Source organism: Pipistrellus kuhlii, unplaced genomic scaffold (assembly GCF_014108245.1).
Source record: "Pipistrellus kuhlii isolate mPipKuh1 unplaced genomic scaffold, mPipKuh1.p scaffold_m20_p_2, whole genome shotgun sequence".
NCBI classification, from domain to species: domain Eukaryota; kingdom Metazoa; phylum Chordata; class Mammalia; order Chiroptera; family Vespertilionidae; genus Pipistrellus; species Pipistrellus kuhlii.
The window spans coordinates 16,311,412-16,332,739 of NW_023425515.1; the positions used below are offsets into that span (position 1 = coordinate 16,311,412).

The 21,328-nt window shown below is 43.5% G+C and overlaps 1 protein-coding gene across 4 annotated transcripts in view; it reads right to left on the bottom strand.

The window, feature by feature from the left end:
• The window catches only part of PLCH1 (phospholipase C eta 1), a 181,843-nt gene extending 175,267 nt beyond the window's left edge, over positions 1-6,576 (bottom strand). For all 4 annotated transcript variants that reach the window (XM_036444241.1, XM_036444240.1, XM_036444239.1 and 1 more), the window contains exon 1: positions 6,376-6,576. The gene's annotated coding sequence lies outside the window, so the exon portion shown is untranslated. The remainder of the gene's footprint in view (positions 1-6,375) is intronic.
• Positions 6,577-21,328: the final 14,752 nt, after the last annotated feature.

The window sequence follows — 21,328 nt, forward strand, 5'->3', positions numbered from 1 at the left end:
ACCCAAGTATTTTTTTTTTAATTTTACTTTTATTTATTAAGTTGAAATTTCAAAATTCAAAAGAAACAAATCATATAAATGAATAGCATATACAATGAATATACCTGTCTCCCAGCAACCAACATTATTAGTTTCTTGTGTGTCCTTCCAGAGATATTTTATATGTATAAAGAAACCCTCTCCCCCCCCACAAAAAAAAGAAAGAAACCCTCCCTTTTTTTTCTCAACCCTGCCTTTTCTTTTACACAAGTGGTTGTATGGAATCAATAGTCTTTAAATTAAAATGAAAAATCAAAAGCATCTTTACATAATTCTATTAATAACTTCTTAGATGAGCCCCTTACTCTCTTCTATAAAGAAATCTTTCTCTAAAAAATCAATTTATTTTCAATAGCTCCGATTATCACTCAAAGTTAAGAAAGAGTTGTCTGTCAAAAAGAAATAGGAGGTCTAGAGAACTAAATTTCATATGATGGCACAGCAAATCAACTCACTTCACTTCTGGTCCAGAATTCTGACCCCTTCCAAGTTCCCACCAGGGGTGGTTTTGCAGGGGTTCCATTAGGGCTCCATGGAGACCTATTCTGAAGTCCAGAGGCCCCTTCAATGAAACTGAAGAGGGAGAGAAGAGGGAAGCGGGAAGCTGAATTCAAATGTTTGGCTCTTGTGACTAGCAACAAGGAAGTGAAGGCAGATGAAAGAGAAACCATAATTGCCTTCGATCCGTTAATCAGTAACGCATGTACGCTAGCAGTCAACTAGATCCTTCTGCCTTCCAGTGGCAATTTAACAGGTGAAGTGTAGGCACCTGAACGGCAGGTAAAGCTTGGGCACCGGAATGGCCGGACAGCTTTGTACTAAGTCCTTTGCTAAAATTCAGAACCAGCCACAGAGAAAAGAGGCTGTGGTGGGATAAGCTACAGAAAACAAACTCAGGAAGAGGGAAACCCACAGAGCCTTCCGGGGTTCTGGGCTGTATCTGAACTCCTGTCTGAATTAAAGTGCAGTTCGGTGTGCTTTTAAGTTATAGGGTGCTACAAGAACACTAGGCCAGGCATCTACCGGCAATGTCAAGGTTCAAGTCCCAACTCAGTGGTGTGAGTGTGGACATTCCCGGGCCTCAGTGTCTTCCTGGGTAAACCAGCTTGAAAATACTACACATCTCAGTCCAATTTCCATTTTCCAACACCCCAGCAGAGCAGTTTTAAAAATCTTCAAAACTCCAGCTCCTGCCAATAAGTTTAGACATTTTCAGCAACTGTCCAGGGTGATTCTGATCTCCAATTTGAAAAACATTGCAGGAAGACGCCATCTGCTTCTACCCAGCACTAAGTCTCTCAATGCTATCCCAAGAAAAATGAGTGAGCAAAGTTTATAGAAGAGAAAACGAATACTTAAATCTTGGGATGCCAAGAAACACATTAAATCCATGAGGGGCTCTCCTAGACCCATGGTGGGCAAACTGCGACTCTTGAGCCACATGGGGCTCTTTGGCCCCTTGAGTGTGGCTCTTCCACAAAATACCACGGCCTGAGCAAGTCTATTTTGAAGAAGTGGCGTTAGAAGAAGTTTAAGCTTAAAAAATTTAGCTCTCCAAAGAAATTTCAATCATTATACTGTTGATATTTAGCTCTGTTGACTAATGAGTTTGTTGACCATTGTCCTAGACCCACCACAATTTGACAATTTAGAAGTAAAGGGTGGGCTACTTTGATGTCGAAAAGCATCTGCAGAGGAGAACCTAAACACCACTCACTTCTAAACAAATAGCCAACATAGTTTATAAACAAAGTCTTGAATGTTTTTCTGGAGCCGGGCCTGAGTTTATAACCTCCTAACCTCCACATAGGAAGCACAGCTCACCAGAAAGCTTGTCAGAAACACTTCTACCTGTCTGTACTTTGGATGGAATGGTAAAGTTGAAAAGAAAACCACCCAATATTTTTCACAAATATAGTCTTGCTTTTCTGAGTGGCAATGTGATATGATACAGCATAGAGGCAGACAGACCTGGTTCAAATTCCTGGTCTATTCCATCCATACTCACTGAGATCTTGGGCAAGAAACTAACCTCTCTGAGCCTCACCAGTAATATGGGATAATAATTTCTGCATCTCTTGATTATTATGAGTTTTTAAAATGACATAAAGTAAATGCCCAGGCACAGGGTTGGAAAGCATTGATACTCATTTCCTTTTCTTCCAGAACCCCTTATCTATGATATTTACTGGACAATAAATTACCAGAAAAACGGTTACCCCTGTATTAAATCTAATCATGCCAGGATCCCTCAGGCCAAGATAGCTACTGAAAAAGACTTTTTGTATTTATGCATGTGCACCGTATACATTCTCATGATACATATGTGCTTATAACAACATGTATAATCCAAAGGTGTCCACTGCCAATTCCACCCACTGAAACTAGATTAAATCACATAACATTGCTGATATTTGGCCATTTTATATCGACAATGACAGCAATTTCATATAGTTTCAAATACCAACTGTAGGGCAAGGATTTCCTATCTGCCCACCCCAGACTTCCTGAGATTATTAAAAGCCAAAACCTTGGCATTTTCATCCCAGTTCTGCCATTTATTGGCTGTGTGACTTGGTGAGAAAATTAATTGGCAACCGTGGACTGGGGTTTCCTGGTTTATACAACAAACATGGTCTCTACCTTGGTATCTTTTTCTGTAATTTTTATGACACTAAAGAGGCACAGGTGATGTCATTTAGTACATCCCAAATGCAGCATTGGTGAGAATGTTTTTAATGTTGCTATAAAAGTTTTCTCAGTTGTGCCTTCTGTATCCATCCTAACCTCCTACTTTGAAGCGCAGAAGACTGCGACCTTGATGATAACAAGCTAAAGCTGTGTAAACTTCTTCACAGGGTTCTTAAAATGCACTTTGATTTGGCACACCCTCCCACAGCAGTGCTGGATTTCTCCTTAAACAAAAATGGTCACGGGTGTCAAAGAGATGTGAGTGAGTGCCCACTGGACTGTGTCTAAATGATTTTCCTTGTGAGCACAGCCAGCCTAGAATGAGCCCCCGTGAGGGAGAAGAGGGAGCATGCTTCCCAGGCAGAGGAGGCATTGTTGAAACTAATGAGTTCTGCACCACTTGGTCCACAATCACAGCAGAGTCTGATTTTCCTAGACAAAGAGCAATAACCAAATGAGAATGCTCTTCAGCAAGCTTCTCTGAGCTGATCATTGTTGACTCGGGATGTAGTATAGTCTCCCTACCCTTCCACATCCTACCAATGATAAGAGGAAAACATTTACCAACTTTGGTCAATATTAGGCCAGGTTTGTCAAGGCTAGAACGGATTTTTACAGGCTAAACTCACTAAAAATGCCTAGAAATCACTCCAGCTCAAAAATTAAAATGTTTCAATGCCCTAATGTATTCCTTTTATCCATCTATCATAATTTTATCTCCCCCCTCAACACCCCCACCCCCATTTTGGGGTTGGGGGGGGGGGGGTTGGTTTGCCTTATTTTTTTGCTCAGAGAAATAATAGTCATGATCCTTCAAGCATGCAGGCCAACACTATTCTTAGAAGGGAGCTGCAGGAGGTTTATTATGCCATGAAATAGGGAGTCAGAACAAAGGACTACTGAATCACTCACCTTATCTCCATCTAAGAAACCGGAGAATTACAGGGTTTCTCTGTTCCTCTCCAACTCAAGAGCTGCACTTGCCAAGGCTAGGTTTTAGGGCCAGAGCCTATACTACAAAACTGTAAGCAGTTAGATGCCCACAATGCTTTTTACCACAAATATAGACGCTTATCTAAAATGCTCCAAAAACAATGTTCAGCATTTTTTTTTCCTAACCAAAGTTTAAGCACTTGTTTCTGAATCTGGACATCTGATTGCTCAGCACTAAATAAACTGTTCTCCTTAAGAGAACCATACATAGGAAGCACCTTTACCCTGAAAAAAACCTGAAAGGCATTAGAATTATTTCAGAATCCACAGCTCTTCCTTAGTTCACTGAGGGCAGGAACCCAGATTTATTTATCTTGCCTTATGTGCAATTAGTTTTCAATAAATATGTGTTGACTAAATAAGTAGAAAAACGTTTAATTAAGAGTTTTCGCAGTATATTTTGACACCTTCACACGAAGCACTTTTATCATATTCTATTTTGATAATCCCATCCTTATACTACTTTAGAAACCGCATTCTAACAATAAATGTAACTGCTGGCGGTGATGTGGGAAGATGTATCAAACAGAAGCAGTACCTTCAGCTGCTTTTATGAAGAATCCGGTGCAGCTATAAATCCTGGCTCTACCCATCAGCCTTCACTCCCTTTGTCTCATTCCCACCGCCTCTGCCCAGCCTCCCCCCAAGCCCTCCCAATCTCATTATCCATGATCTGCTAAACTGCCGTCTACCTCCTGGAGCCAGCAGAAACACATGTCACTGAGAATTAGGGAATTGGAGCCCATCACAAGCCACCAAATAGGGTCACACAGTATCTGAACCTGAAAATGAGTTTTTCTTTTTTTTCTTTTTTTCTTTTTTTTCTTTTTTTTAACTGTGAGAAAAGGAAGGGAAACTTAATGACACGTTTTGAAGCATTTGATCTGGACAGAGTGCACGATGTCCAGGCATTTATAATAAACGGGATGGGAAAGATAACAGGTGACTTGCTAATCATCTGAAAAGTAATATGGACTTCCTTTGCTGATGGTGGAAGGACAGTGTCTGCAAACTTCTTCCATGAATATAGCCTTGAAGGCAAATTACTTAAAAACAGGACACGGCGATCATTACTTCATCTGAGGTATGTCTACGGCACACTTTACCCAAGGAAGAGAACTCCATGTTACATGCATTCTAACCCATGTTTATGTAATAAAAGCCCCCTAGGTATACCCATCACACTGCCAAAAACTGTGGCAACCTGAGGGGGAAAAATGAGCGCGGAGGAGCTACAGCTCCTTCTGCATACTCCTTAAGATGTGTACCCAAGCCTGTGTGTGAACAAACGGGGGGTTTTTAAAAAGGGGGATGGAGCTGTCAAGACTCACAAGTTTAAGAAAAGAAAAATGACCCTCCTGCAGAAGTTTTGAGAAATCTGACTGGCGTGCTCAAGGCTTGATGACACATTCCCTGCAGATGGTTTGTTAAGACTGACCTCAGAAATGGCCAAAACGCCAGAGCCACTGGGGGGGGGGGGAAAGCAATCCCCTCTCCTGAGATAGTCTTCGTCTGTCTTCTCTGGCGTTTTCTTGGGTCCGTGCTGGAGCGCAGCCCGTCCTCACCGGCGGGCCCCAGGGAGACGCAGGTGCAGCGGGCGGCACCCGCCCAGCCCTCCGCCGCGGGCCCTGAGGCCGGGGCGCTCCCGTCCCGCAGGCACCTGATCTGTTTGGAAAAGCCTAACCAGGAAGTCACTAGATTGCATTCAGCCTCCGCTTCCCTGCCTTAGAAGAAGGAGGGGAGAAAAAAATCTCCATGACTACTCCAATTAGCAATTTCTCATCAAGTTCTGCGTCTATGATCCCGGCGGCAATGTGGGCGCACGGGGGTGGGGGGGGGGGGCGTTTTATTTTTTTAATTGAGTTGGTTATTGTTCTCATGCCGAATTCCTAAGGTCTTACCCAACTGATTCCACGTTACAAACAACAAAGAAGAAGTCCCGATGGGGGGGTGGGGGGGACCGGGAGGCACAGGCGCTCCCCGGGGAACGGGACTTTGGGGGGGCGCGCAGGGTGGCGTCTCGGACGCGCGGCTCCGTCGCCATGGGAACCCCCGCGCAGGCGCAGAGCGCGGGGGCCGCAGCGGTCCGACCTCCCCTCCGCGGTCCCGCGCGGCTCGGGTGTCCCTCTCGTTGATTTCCAGGAAAAGGCAATGGAGTCAATCCTCCCCGCACGGAGAGCGCCCCGTCCGCTCGACAGGGTCCAGCGGGAGGTCCCCGAGCTCGGGAAGGACCGTGGGACCCCCTCCGTGCAAAGGGCACCGTGCTCCCCGGGCTGGGCAACCAACGCCAACCTGCTCTCCTCTCCGCGGTCCCCGGACCCCGGGGGAGATACGGGGTGGGGGGATGTAGCATCCAGCAAGTACGCTTTAGCTTCCACCCGACGACACCCCACCTGCCACCCTAAGAGACCCGAGAATTAAGTTCTTGGCGTGCGCTCACACAACCCAGTCCTTCTGAGTGATGGGACCCCAAGACACAGACCTGCTCAGAGGCTGGCGGAGTCCCCATGCACACGGTCCCAAAGAGTGTGTCCCGGCCCGGACTGCAGAGGGGAGCTCGGCCACCTGCTCCCTTGCACCCCTGGGCTGGCAGACCGGTGCCCCCCCCCCCCCCGCCTTTTTTCTTTCTCGTTCCCCCCCAAAAGCACTGACCTGCTCCACTTGGAGTGTCCGGCAGAGGAAAGATCCTGCGGGGTCCTCGGCTCTCAGGAGTCACCTCCAAAGTGCAGGGTGATGAGTTACCGACTCCTGTGACTCAAACTCCAAAACCCTGTCCAGGGTCTGGAAAGACCCCCCCAAAAGGGCACTTCTTCTTCTCCTCCAGTGAGCAAAGCCCCTCCTCCCCAGCAAGACGGGGCCACACAACCTGCTTTCTCATTCAAATCCTCACGCTCCTCGGCAGCCCCCTCCCTCCCTCTCTCCCTCCCTCCGCTCGCAGCTCCCGCGGAAATCAGGAACTGGAGCTCCGGGGAGTGGACTGGAGCTCCCGCCGCCTCCAAGGACTCCAGTCTGCTGGGGGTATGGGGCCGAGGGCAGGGCCTTGACCTCTGGGCCTGCACCCCCTTGCGGGGTTCCCCGACAGGCAAGAGCCAGAAGGACTTGGGAATGAAGTCTTTTCCTCTAGACTGAGTTTCAAGGGACCCCAAATCCAGGTACACCTACCCCCTGGATATTCAGTTTAGGGATGTGTGTTCGGTGGGTGGGAGGGGAAAGGAGTTTGCAATCGTAAAGAAGATTGCAAACCGCCTGTCTGATCGCCTCTCCTGTTTTCTACCATTCTAAGAAAAATTAGCATATTTTACGGCGTTGCAACCAAGGAGATCTGCTTTGAGTAAAAGACTGAGGAAGAGAATTCAGGGTATATTTTATTTGCCCCTGCCACCTCTGCTTCCAGATGCTCCCCTTAAGCATTAACTGGCCTGTTATTCCATCAGATCCGTTTTGAGGCTGCGGGCTCACACGGCCAGTCTGCGGTGAGTTAGGGTGTGGCCCGGGGAGGCGTGCATACAGTAAGCACTCAATGGGTGCTGAGACGTTGACATCCATCCACTGAGCGCACCAGAGAGGTGAGCGAGAAGGCTTGGCTTCTGGAAGGCTGACAGCCGCCGGCCAGGGCAGCCGAGGAGTGATCCGGCTTCGGCGCTCCAGGATTTGCATTTATCAGCCTTCATTCAACCTGCCCCATTGTTAGTTCAAAGCCTGCCTGGGAGGGACTTGGAAACTCGGCTGGGCACTCACCTTCGGTTTAAAATTCTCCACCAATAAGAAGGTCCTAGAAAGGCTGGCCGGTGCGGTTGGCAGGGGTTTTCTGGACTTTGTGACAACATAAACAAGCCATGTTTCTGTTTCCATACGTGAGTTTGCTCAGGAAGTTAACAAATGAGTGCCCGAAGCCTGGCTGCCCGTCCACTCTGACGGACACACGGACACTTGGGGGGGGGGGGGGGGGGTAGCACCGTGACCTCTTAGCGAAAGATCTAGGGTTTCACCTTTTCATCCCACTTAGCCGATACCATAGAAACAACCCGTTTGCACTATTCAATTCAACAGAGGCAATTACAATGTCACAGCAAAGCACCATGGGCAAGAAGAAACTTTATCCTGAAAGCAATCCTGGATTCTCAGGGGGGGGGGGGAAGGAAAAAACCATCAGAATAGTCCCTTGGATTTCTTCCTGCCCGGGGTAGGGTTCCAGGAAGAAATCAGTTTGGGGGAAAAAAAAGACATAAAAGATCTTTGAGCCCCATAGAAAGAAACCTCCCCAAACTTACTTTTTAAAAAATACCCACACAAATTCCCAATTTGTCAGAAATTAAATAGATAATCTTTCTTCCCCCAAATTGTTTTTTTTTTGCTTTGTTTGTTTTTGTGTTTGTTTTATTTTTAATATATTTTTTATTGATTTCAGAGTGAAAGGGAGAGGGAGAGAGACATAGAAACACTAATGATGAGAGGGAATCATTGATTGGCTGCCTCCTGCATGCCCCACATTGGGGGGATCAAGACCACACACCAGGTATGTGCCCTTAGCCAGAATCAAACATGGGACCCTTCAGTCCACAGGTCCATGCTCTATCCACTGAACAAACCAGTCAGGGCTTACTTTGTTTTTTATTTGTTTGTTTTGTTTATTTTTTGAGATTTGTTTTGCTTGCAATCTCCACAGTAAATAGAAAGGCAAAAAAGGAAAGACAAGATAACCCTTCACACAACTAGGTGTCTTTCTCATATCTGAAAAACCAACCCAGATTCATGCTTTGAAATAAACTCAGACATATAGTAGTAAAGTTCATAGCAAGAGCACCTGTTTGAAATGCATTCTATATTTGGACAGTTTTAATGCCCATAATTGTGTGAACTTTAAGGTTGTTTAATTATGCAATATTTTAAACCAATTAAAAAAAACAAAAAAACAAGGCAAACATCCATGTAATATTCTTGCTTCCCCCTACCCCCTTTTTTAAACAAAACATTGCAACTATTGCTAAAATCACATCTCCCTCTCTTCCTCCCCCAAAAGCGACCAATCTGAAGTTGGTGTTGTTAGCGTAAAGAGTGTGAGTCATACTAAGGCTTGGTCTTCCGTGTTTAGGACATACACCTTTTGTATATGTCCACAAACCTTGTTTTTAAAACCTTTATTGTTGAAGGTATTACATAGGTTCTCCTATTTCCCCCATTAATCTCTTCCAGTCCGCTCCCCTCCCACCTCTCCATAAGCCTTTTAATGTAGCTTTTCCCTCTGAGTCTTTTTATCATACCATTAACCAAAGAAAATCTACCTAGAACTAAGAAAATGTTATATCGATAAGTTTTTGGGAAGCAGGGCAGAACTACGTTTCCCTGCTGTGACAATCAGAGGAAATAATAACAAAGGGATTAGACAGTGGTTAGAAAACAGCCTCTGTAGGTTGGTTGCCCAAGCCCTTCCATGGTTACCAAAAAGTCAATAGAATAAGAAAACACCCAATATACTCCTTTCCTTCACTTGTGATGGAAAGAATTGGAGAAAATGGGATCTCGGTTACCACATCTTTGAGCTATATGTCCTATATGGTAATAAAGTACCTTTTTTGAATGGTCTTGTAAGTTATAGTAATCTTTTTGTAAGGATTTTCCAAGCGTAAAGGGCTCCTACTAGGAGCTCCAGGTTGACACCAGCCCTGCTGAAAAGCCTGGAGTTGAATCCTCCTAGCTGTCCCATTCAGGGGACCTACATCCGTGCCGTGAGTTACAACAGAGCCCCTGCCCGCAGTCCTTTGACTTAACCTCCTCCCAGCAGTAAAAGGGCTGTGAAAGCACAGATTTTTCTTGCATCCCATTGACGGGTGGTGAAAGGCATCCTTCCCAACCCCCACCCGCCCCTCGCTTCCAGAGTGAAGACTCTCATTAATTATACTGGCACAGCCCTGCCTGGCCTCCTTTGCTAAAGAGCTGCCAGATTTCTACCTATCACCTCTGCCTTGACACAGAGTGTGCGCTGACACCAGGATCACAGAAAACCCTGTAAAAGCTGCCTGGTACACGGTGAGATGATGGATGTACCCTGTGGTTGGGCTTGTGATGCTGCATATCATTAGGGTTTGTTAGAAAACTCTACCGGGAATCTGTGTTGGAAGCAGATTTTTCTTTTTTCTTTTTTTTTTCTTTTTTTTTTCTTTTTTCTAGCTGTACAAAAATGGTGCTTTCAGTTGCCAAAAAAAAAAAAAAAAAAAATAGCCATATTTAAAATACTCATATTTAACCAGCAGTAACCTTTAAGTCATATCCATGAGTGAAGGAGATGAATATTATCCCTATTTCAGTCAACGCATCAAGAAGTCAAGAGAATAATCAGAGTTTAACGATTATCAAGGAGGAGTCATCCCTCTTTCAACACATTTTTGTTGAGTACTTGCCATGTACCAGGCACTGCTCTAGATGATAAGTCTTAGCTGGAGTACAGATTGCACTGAAGAACAAAGCAAGAGCTGTCTTTAAAGCCTTACTCCCCATGCTGTTCAAGACTTTTGGATACAAATAAGAAAACCCCATTTCAGACTAGCTTGAGGGGGGAAGCTAGTTTACTCACTCTCGCCTTAAAATAGGGGGAAAGGGTAAGGCCTTCAGGAATGACTGGTCCAAGAATTCAGAATCATTCATCTTTTGCACTCATTCTTACTTTTTTTTTTAATATATATTTTATTGATTTTTTATAGAGAGGAAGGGAGAGAGATAGAGAGCTAGAAATGTCGATAAGAGAGAAACATCAACCAGCTGCCTCTTGCACACCACCTACCAGGGATGTGCCTGCAACCAAAGTACATGCCCTTGACCGGAATTGAACCTGGGACCTTTAAGTCTGCAGACCGATGCTCTACCACTGAGCCAAACTGGTTTCGGCTCATTCTTACTTTTTAAAAATATATGTGTTATTAATTTTTTTTACAGGGAGGAAGGAAGAGGGATAGAGAGTTAGAAACATCAATGAGAGAGAAACATCAATCAGCTGCCTCCTGCACACCTCCTACTGGGGATGTGCCCACAACCAAGGTACAGGCCCTTGACCTGAATGGAACCTGGGACCCTTCAGTCCCCAGGTGGATGCTCTATCCACTGAGCCAAACCGATTAAGCCACTCATTCTTACTTTTGCTTCTATTCTTTCTCTCACTGCTTTTCTCAATGTTTTGGTCTTATTCTCTCCCACTACATGTGTGCTTCCTCTATAGGCTGATTGATGGGGGTGGGGAAGACATTACCAGGGACAGCTCTCCGCTAGTGATCCCATTGGAAAGAGAAGCCTTCTTGCTTTTACCATCTATAGACAAGGTTGTAGGAAAGGATTCTAATTGGCCTGGTTCAGATCTTGTGTCCATCCATAGGCCCATCAATATGGTCAGCCCAAGCAGAGTGTCTGTGTGGCCAGTCCCTGGTTGCCCCCCTACCCCTAAAGTCAGGGTGTCGGGGTAATCATGAGCAGCAGCCCCGCCAGAATTCCTAGTAGATAGATAACACAGGAAGGATCTGTTCCCCAAGGGAGGGTAGGCAGGGGTTCTGGCAGATAAAAAGAGCAGGTGTTCCCTGCAGTATACCCCCTCCTGAATCGGCCACCTGAGAAAGACACAAACACCTTTGCACAGATTCATATGTATATGACAGAGGTTTCTTTTTCTTTAAGAAGAAGAGAAACTTCCTGAGTCTATCAGGAAGGACTGGGGGGGGGGGGGGGGGGGGGGGGTAAGAGGGGGTGGCAGTTGGGGGTGGCCCTTGTTGTTTTGTTTTGTGTTTTCCGTTTCTCACAGAAATTTTCATATGCACACAAAAGTAGAATCATAATGAAGCATGATGCATTAGTCACAAGTTTCAAAAATGATGTGAATATTTTGGCCATCTTTTCTATATTCAGGAATGTGGAGAATTCACTGCAACACTTAAATGCAAAAACTAACAGTGTTGCAGTGCTATGATCTTGGTTATGGAAGAAATGCATGCCTCTAGAATAACTGAACTAAATAGGACCAATACACATTACAGCTCTTCACAACATGCCTGGTGCAAACTGAGCTTCTACAAGTGTCAATTATTTTTAGTTATTGTCAGCCTATTTAAAGGACTTACAGGCTAAAAAATAAATAAATAAATAAAAACTCTACACACTGAAATGTATTTTTCCTATGGAGGAAAAAAAATTAAGGCTATACCCCTTACCAATAGACAATAACATTTTTACATGATTCATTTTTAAAGGTGCTATTCATACTTTTTCTATATCGTTTCTCCTTTTAGATGACAATGCCAAATGTTACCAGCAAATGTACTTTTTCACCTTTACAAATAAGGAAAAAATACAGATGAAATTGTCAGGATGAGAAATGAGTTAGGGCTAGGTATCACAATTCTAAATGCTACTTCAAAACTTTGGCAAAATAATCCATCTTGTCATGGACAGAAATATTGTAAAAGAGCAGTGCTGTGCCCACCTAGGTTTAAGTTCTTCAATTCAACTATGAGTTTTCTGATACCCCAGTTATGCTTCTCAAGAGGTTTTCAGTTCCCAGCATAGAACGAATACCTTTTAAAAGGCAGAAAATATGCTAATGAAAGTGACATTTTCCCTCTTTCTATTTTTCTCCAACTTGCTTCGTTGTTTTTCCTGCTGGGAGCTTGGAGAATTGGGGATAAAAGTGTTTTAGGGGACACAATAGTGCCCCAAGGCAGAGCCCCTTTTCCTTCTTCCTCAGAGCTTCACAACTCAGCTCTGTGAGGTTCCTTTCCAGAAAGACCTCCCACAGAGCCAGTATCTTCAGCTTTCAGGATGGTCAGAGCCTGCTGGGCAGAACCAACAAATAACTGAAGTCCATACTGCGGCTTAGGAAGTAGTATTGAAACTCTGAAATGACGTATTTCATTATGCTATAAACTGGGTTCCTCTTCCTATACTACCCTTAAAAATCCTTGCCCTCACCGGGTGTGGCTCCGTTGGTTGGAGTGTCATCCAGTACCCGAGAAGGTGGTGGGTTCGATTCCAGATCAGTCCGAGGTCCGAGTATGTGCGGGAGCAACTGATCAATGTTTCTCTCTCAGTTGATGTTTCCTTCTCTCTCTTTCCCTCCCTTCCTCTCTCTAAAAGAAATACCAATTTTAAAAAATCCTGCCGAAACCGGTTTGGCTCAGTAGATAGAGCCTCTGCCTGCGGACTGAAAGGTCCCAGGTTCGATTCCGGTCAAGGGCATGTACCTTGGTTGAGGGCACATCCCCAGTAGGGAGTGTGCAGGAGGCAGCTGATTGATGTCTCTTTCTCTCATGGATTTTCCTAACTCTCTATCCCTCTCTTCCTCTCTGTAAAAAATCAATAAAAATATATATTTTTAAAAAATCCTACAGAATCCCATATAATTTTTAAAAAGTATCTTCATAATCTATCTAATTGCAGACCAGTTATCCAATACAACAATCTTTTTTGTAGACATTGAACAAAAGTTTGGAGAAATGAGTAAGTTATATTGCAGAGACAAAAAAAATAAATAAATAAATAAATAAAATAAAATCCCTAGCCAGTCTGGCTTGGTGGATAGAGTGTCTCCTGCAGACTGAAGAGTCCCAGGTTCAGTTGTGGTCAAGGAGGCATGCAAGAGGAGGCAGATCTTCTCTGAAATAAATAAAAATGTATTTTTTAAAAGAAAAAAACTGATAAGACAGAATGTAAATCCTAAAGCTTTGAAAGCTGATAGGGGTTACATCATTAAGAAAATCCTGTTTTTTTACTATTTGGAATTTTAATAGGGTCTGCACACTCTATTACCAACATCTGTGTTGTGTGTTTTTTTTAACCAGGAAACAAATGGTTAGGTTTTGCCACACAAACATAGTAAAAGAAGAAACTGCATTTAAAAAGCTGTGTTAGTTTTTGCTACTGTGTGTGTGTGTGTGTGTGTGTGTGTGTATTTAAACTAAATATGTTTTAGGGGCTTGATTTGCCCAAAATAAATATCATTTTTAATGTTTGACAATTTTAGAAAATGTTCTTTCAGAACATTAAAGACAATTAATTTTCATGATATAGGTCAGGATCTTAAGATGTACAGGCAAATACAATTTCCAGTGAGCAAGAAATTGGGCTAACTGCAGTGGAGGAAGCAGATATGATCCAAAATTTAACAAGGTTTGGTGAATAGGGAAGACAGGCATATGAAATACCGTAATTGTGACCAGTGCTAAACTAGGTATGTGCACAGTGTTGTGGAAGGACAGAAGAGGGCGCTATTATCCAATTTCATTACTAAATTACCTACAAGCTGTGTTTTGGTAAGTAAAACAGACAATAGAAACAATTATCCTACTACCTCCATGTTTTAAAAACTTCATTACTCTCTGAATTACTTGTTGTCCTCCCTTTAGTTATCGAAATCTAGTCTTTGGGTTTCTTCAAAAGACTGTGCTAGAAAATGAGTTCTTCTATTGTGACTTTCCAGTGACTCATATGTTTTTACATTGCACACATTAAAATATATTTATAACAAAAAATTAACGAAACAATGCCTATCTTTTCTACGTGCAATGCACCCTGTTATATTTTAATCTTTCTTTTTTCTTTTTTAAATGCTGGTGGCAACCCATTAAATTGATTCTACGTCTCACTGAGTTGATGGCCTATAGTTGAAAAACACTGCTCAGATATGTCCCTTAAAAATGTAAAAGAAGCAAAACATTCTGAGTATATGTATTCTGGTTTGTTTGTTTTTTTAAAATAAATCTTTATTGTTCAGATTATTACAATTGTTTCTCCTCCCCCCCCCCCCCCCACCCCCGTCCCCCATAGCTCCCCTCCACCTGGTCACCACTCCACCCTCTGCCCTTACTTCCTCCTTACCCTCCCCCTCTCCATCCTCATCCATATGATTTTTGTCCAGTCTCTTCCCGTACCCCCCCACACAGACACCCCTTTCCCCCTGAGAATTATCAATCCCCTCCCATTCTATGTCACTGATTCTATTATATTCACCAGTTTATTCTGTTCCTCAGATTTTTAACTCACTTGACTTTTAGATTCACTTGTTGATGGATATGTATTTGTTGTTCATAATTTTTATCTTTACTTTTTTCTTCTTTTTCCTCTTTTTAAAGAACACCTTTTAGCATTTCATAAAATACTGGTTTGGTGGTGATATACTCCTTTAGCTTTATCTGATCTGTGAAGCTTTTTATCTGCCCTTCAATTCTGAAAGATAACTTTGCTGGGAGAGTACTTTCTGAGTATAAAGATCAGAACGCAAACAAGTGTGGTCAGCGGGACCCCTGCTGCACACCTTTTCCCCAGTAAGTTGAAATTGATAGGTTTCAAAGCCATATAGGATTAAATCTCAGGGGAGGGGGACAGGGAAGGCCTGTGATTGCGCAACACTTTGGCCAGGAACCCACATCAACAGAAAGAGGCTTATAACGTTGTCCAACCCTTAAAGGGTAGATCTTCCCCCAAAGATTACTTTTGAAGAGGCTATGGAGGACAGCTCATCTTCAGAGAGCAGAGCAGGGGCACCCAGACTGACTGACCAAGGAATTCACACGCACAGGATTGGGAGTCATCATTATCTCCGCCCAACAGGGTGAGACATATGCTATGAACTACTAACATCCTAGTTTCCCTCCCTATTATATATTAGGTGCATTGACATGTGGCCTTAGGCTTCCAGATCATGAGGAACTATCTCTGGGCATGACCAGAAAAATTCTTATCACTCAGAGATCCCAAAATAGCTCATGAACTTACTTCCTATAGGAGCTCTACCTCCTTTCAAAGAATACTGAACCCTCAATCTAATTCAGTTTTACGATAGGTTGCAAAACTTCCAAATATCTAGCTAATTAAAGGCATTATTCCCTGTTTTCCATCATTGACACCTTTTAGGGGGTATTTTAACATTTGTTTAGTATTTTGATGTAATATTTTTTTAATATATTTTATTGATTTTTTACAGAGAGGAAGGGAGAGAGATAGAGAGCTAGAAATGTCGATGAGAGAGAAACACCGACCAGCTGCCTCTTGCACACTCCCTACCAGGGATGTGCCTGCAACCAACATACATGCCCCTGACCGCATGAATTGAACCTGCGACCTTTCAGTCCGCAGACCAACGCTCTACCACTGAGCCAAACTGGTTTTGGCTTGATGTAATATTTTGCTATTCTGAATGGAAGTTAGGTGAATACTACTAGTAAGCTCAATGGCCATCTTGAAATAGAAGTATAGTTGATTCATTTAGAAAGGTTTTTTTGCTATTTGCATTCTTGTTAGACCCTCAGAGCAAGGATGATGGGTTAGGTACAGAAGTTCACCAGGACAGAAGCTCCAGATGCCAAGCAAGGAGCAAAACCAAGAAAACAAGAACCTCACCGCCAGGGTAACCTATCATCCCTTAGCATCTCTGTGGTCATGTGGTTTGGACACCAGATCTTTCACATCTCAGGTCATGTGGTTTAGACCCCTGACCTTTTCCTCCCTAGAGATAATATCTAGGCCTCGGTTGCATTTCAGCTCCAGGCCCAGAAAAAGCAGCAAAACCAGACCAGTGGCACAACAGCCGCCTCAGGACCAGCTGGATTGACTAATGACTCCGACCAATCAGTGGAGACCATGACCCTGAAAGAGCACACCTGGAAAGCTGATGAATATTCTATTGAAATCCTCCCCCAAGATGTCCCCTAAGATTTCCACCTGCAAAAAGGAACCAATGGGTGCTCTCCCTGCAAGGAGCACATGCATGCTATTCCCTTCCTTCTCTCCTACCCCTACAGGCAAGTATTACCTCACCTCAAAGGGACCCCAAGAGACTTTCAACCAGGGGAGCAATGGGCAGTGGAAGTTCGTCTCAGGCTTACCCCCTGAACCTGCCTCCAAAGCCCCATTTTATCTGGGTAGCCCTTCTCTTTGGGTATCCCAATCTCCCATACCCTTTTCCTTAAATAAATTCCATTTTCTTTCATCACTGTCTGAGATGGCTATCTAGCTTTGCCCACTGTAACCTTTCATTAACATTTGAAGTTTTAATCTTTTTTTTTTTCTTTTCTTCAGCCTTCATTTTAAAATTTGCATTATTTTCTTTCTGTGATTTGCCATCATCGAAATAGCTGCTTTGGAAATAGCATTAGAAAGGTTCCAAACCACTAATGGGGATTCAGGACACACCACCCCAAAATATGGCATCTTGACATCCTATATAATAAAAGCCTAATATGCAGATCAACTGAACAGTGGAATGACCATTCGGCAGAGAGCGGGGGGCTGGCGAGCGGGCAGTGACAGGCCAGCCAAAGTGCATGCCAGCGGGTAGAGGGAGGAGATGGCAATAGGTGGGCGGCTATGGGTGGGTGGTGGTGACCAGTGGTGGAGGGATGATGGGGGTGCAGGGCTGGCTGCTCCCATCAGCACCTTCCTTGATCTGCCAGACTGCAGTTTAGGCTCGCTCCCAAGCCATCAGCTGGACATCCTCTGAGGGCTCCTGGACTATGAGAGGGCACAGGCTGAGATGAGGGACTATCCCACCCCACCCCACCCCAAGTGCATGAATTTTTGTGCACTGGGCCTCTACTAGTTAATATTTTAAGCTGAAGGAGTCTGAGAAAATGGCCAGAGCAGAAAAGTCACTTGACCTTTCACGGTCCTTCTTCCCAGAAACAGGTCATAAAACCCTCATGTAAGAAGTGCCTGGGAGGAAGGGAGGAAAGGAGCATCCTTATCTGCAATGGCAAAGGACGCCAAGAGGAATCCTAACAAACAGGTCTTGCTAAGTTTCCCCCAGGTTACCACAATTACCTCCTACTCCTTAGCCACGATATTCCTCCATGGCCTTGCACTCTCCATCAAACCCAGCACAAAATAGTCAGGTCTGTTTCATTGGGTCATTTCCTTATGAACCTCCCATGTCACATAAAACCCATTAAATAAAGGTGTATGTTTTTCTGTGGTTAATCTGTCTTTGTCGGTGTTTAATTTTCAGACCCAGCCAGGAACCCTAAAAAGGGTGAGGAAAACTTCTCCTCCCCACACCATCTCCATTCCAGCTTATCCCTGCAGCTGCTGCTGCTCCTTGGTGTATCTGTCTTACGCAAGTGATTCTGTTGGTGCCTTGAACTTCTGAAATTCTGCTGTTTCTTGGCTTCTTGAACCATGGTGTCTTTTTATGAAAAGCCACTGTCTTCAAATCAATGCCATAAACAACCACTGGATTTGGGTCAGACTCTGACAACAAAATGCCTGCTGACAGCACATGGAGTAACGTTACCCCAGGAGAAACTCACATGTCAAAGATGCAAACTCACCTTGATGAGGAACCAGGTGATGCTGGAGAAATCCAGAAGAGGCTAAAACTCTGGGCCAAGCATTCTCTGCCTGCTGCAGATGCAGTTAATTCTCCTAAACCAAGTGTACCAGGTTGGTTTGAAGTACTGGCCACTGCACTAATCACCTCACATCATAAAAAATATTTTTTTGCTAATCCTTGCCAGAGGATATTTTCCCATTGATTTTTAGGGAGAGTGAATGGGAGAGGGAAAGACAGAAACATCGATGTGAGAGAAACACATTGACTGGAATTGAACCTGGTCCACAGGCTGATGCTCTATCCACTGAGCCAAACTGGCTAGGGACACCTCACATCTTTACCACACTCGGAGTTACCACATAGTCCAGGAATATGTGAGAGAAAGTCTAACTTTTGGAATCAATGACTAATATTTTGAGTCAAGTTTTTTAAAGATGGCATTTCGGGCAGCAGATTCCCCAACTAGTGGGAAAGGTAAGCTGATTTAGAAGGTTTCACAACCAAGAGACATAAGAGGTCCGAGATAACGAAGAGTTTGTGGGGCAGCAACCACCCCTTCTCTCTCCCCTTCACATAGGGGAGGAGGATTTGACATTAGCACTTCACTCCCTTTTCTACAAGATTGAGGGCACCATATAGTCTTTTTTCAGTAAGTTAGGAAATAGTGATTATCTCTTAACATTGGCTATGCTACTAGACCTGCCAGCACCTCACTCTCCTGAGACAAGGAGAAAGAAGCATGACAAAAAGAGGGAAGCAAGAGAGAGGAAGTACCCAGTGGAGAGCCTATATTCCCACTTAGTACTATAAAAATACACGAACTTCCTGTAAGCTGAACTAACTCCATGGAAGTGGCAGGACTGAAGCCAGATTGCTAATATATCCCTCCTCCCAACATAGTGGAGTATACACCTGCGAGTGGAGTGATTACAGTCCAGTCGCCTTCCACAAGCAAACTCATGTGTCCTTGCCATCCCAGATGGTAGGGGATCCAAAAGTAATAGGCTCTAGACTAGATTCACCTGGGAGTTAAGTAGGTGGGGAGAGAAAGCTAAGACTATCTCCCAAGAGAAGGGACTAGGATAGGTAACCACTTGAAAGCCCTCGTGGAACAATAACTACCAGATGTGCCAGAGAAGAGCCAGCATGTGCACACCTGTTCCGTGGATGGAACCTACAGAAACATCAATGCAACAAACAGAAGGCAAAGGGTAAGGAGACCCTGGGTGTCTGTTTTCCCCTGGTTGCTAGAAAATGCTTTCAGCTGCCCAATCATAACAGTGCAAGATCATGCGTAAGGGCATAGTTTTTACTCTCCTCCTAAGTTTTATTCGTCATTAGCTATGATAAGCTGGCGTTGCTGTCAACATCTCATGCATAAGAAGCCTGGTTAGGAAATGAAAAACAAATAAAACCTGAAAAAGGAAATGTGGATCTAGAAGAAAACAGATTGATATGGGTCATAAAAACCCAATCCTTTAGAAAAACAACAAGAACTAAATTCATTTATATATATATATATATATATATATATATATATATATATATATGTGTATATATATATGTATGTATATATATAATGAAATGAATTTAGTGTGTGTGTATATATATATATATATATATATATATATATATATATATATAAAGTAAAGGGGCCTAGATACCCAGATGTCAAAGGAAGGAAGGCCAAGGGGGAAAGTGGTTATGGATTCTGTTTTGAAGTCAGGAGGGAGACCAAGAAATAGTAAATCCTCTGTTTGAGACGGCGAAGAACTGGGGCTTTCGTCAGAAATTCAGCCTAAAAGAAAAGTTTCCACTTTTTCAAATGGCCCTCTCATAAACATCTCCAGTGACAAAGATCTAGCTTCTCTGTAAGTATCTAGTTCACCTTGCTCTTGTGCCATCAAACAAGCTTATCTACAATAGGCACCAGAGACAAAACACAGAAAAGCAGGGGTTGTTGGCCCAGATAAAAGCTACAGGCCAAAGGGATTCTTCCTAACCTTCAAGTAGATATTATCCCTGCCACTGTTTAAGTGGAGAGCAAGAACATTCAGCAAATGGTGACTGCACATGACAGGAGTCCCATTGATCTATTTTTCTTCTTGCCCACTTTGTCCATAAAATCAGTTCCTTACTACATCGTCAAGGAAAAGGTTAGACTGTATCATCTAGAAAGACCTGCACCACTTAACTTTTATCTGGCTTAACTGGAAAGACAATTGAACACTGGCTGAGCTGCTAAAGGTCATCAGAACTAATCCCAGTGGTAACTAGGATGAGATCTGACATCACTTGGAAGCAAACTGGAAATACAAAGTGCTCAAGAGCTTGCCACAAAACTTGTCTAAACATACTGCTAATTTCCCCATAAATAAAAACATCCCCTTAAACCAAAAGCAAGAGCAATTGAGGCTTCAGACCCAGATAATTAAAAAAAAAAAAAATAGTATATAACCCTCACAGACTGAAATGCTTGTGCTCTCTCTGACTTTATCTTAATTCTAGCCTGCGCTTTTCCCATGGCCTTCAGGAGGATGGTTCCCGAATATAATTACAGATATGATCATTATGAAGGGAATTCTGCTTGAGGCTGGAGCTTTTGGCAAGGATTTGCAGGAGCCTCAAGATCAGACTCAGATTAGCAGGGATCAAAGAGACCAGGAGCAGAAAGATTTAGAGATTTTATGCTCTTTCTTTGATCCCTGTTGGGGCCTAGGTGACCCAACTCTTGGTCTGCCCATTTTCCCTCCTGTCAGGTAAAAGAAGCCTGAATTCTGGGCTCTTATAAAATGGATTTGCAGAGGGTTTAAAGGCCCCAGCTCCTTAAACTGGCACCTTCTCGATTAATAAACTTTTCTTTACTCCAAACTGACATTTTGAGCGTTGGCCTTCTAAACCATCAGGCACTTGAACCTTGAATCAGTAACATAACATCTTTCTTTTCTTTTACAGAGAGGAAGAGGGATAGAGAGTTAGAAACATTGATGAGAGAGAATCATCGACCAGCTGCCTCCTGCACACCCCCTACCAGGGATGTGCCTGCAACCAATGTACATGCCCTTGACCGGAATCAAACTTGGGATCTTTCAGTCTGCAGACCGACACTCTAGCCACTGAGCCAAACCGGTTTTGGCCAGTAACATAACATCTTATTCTACCCCAAAGGTGATGAAATCAAATCACACACACAAAGAAAATCTTTGAAAAATGTGTGACCTCACTTAAAAATTAATGTTGGGAAATCCATTTTGTTATATTTTAACCAGGCAGCAGCAGCAGCAAACTTCGCACTCTGTATTATTG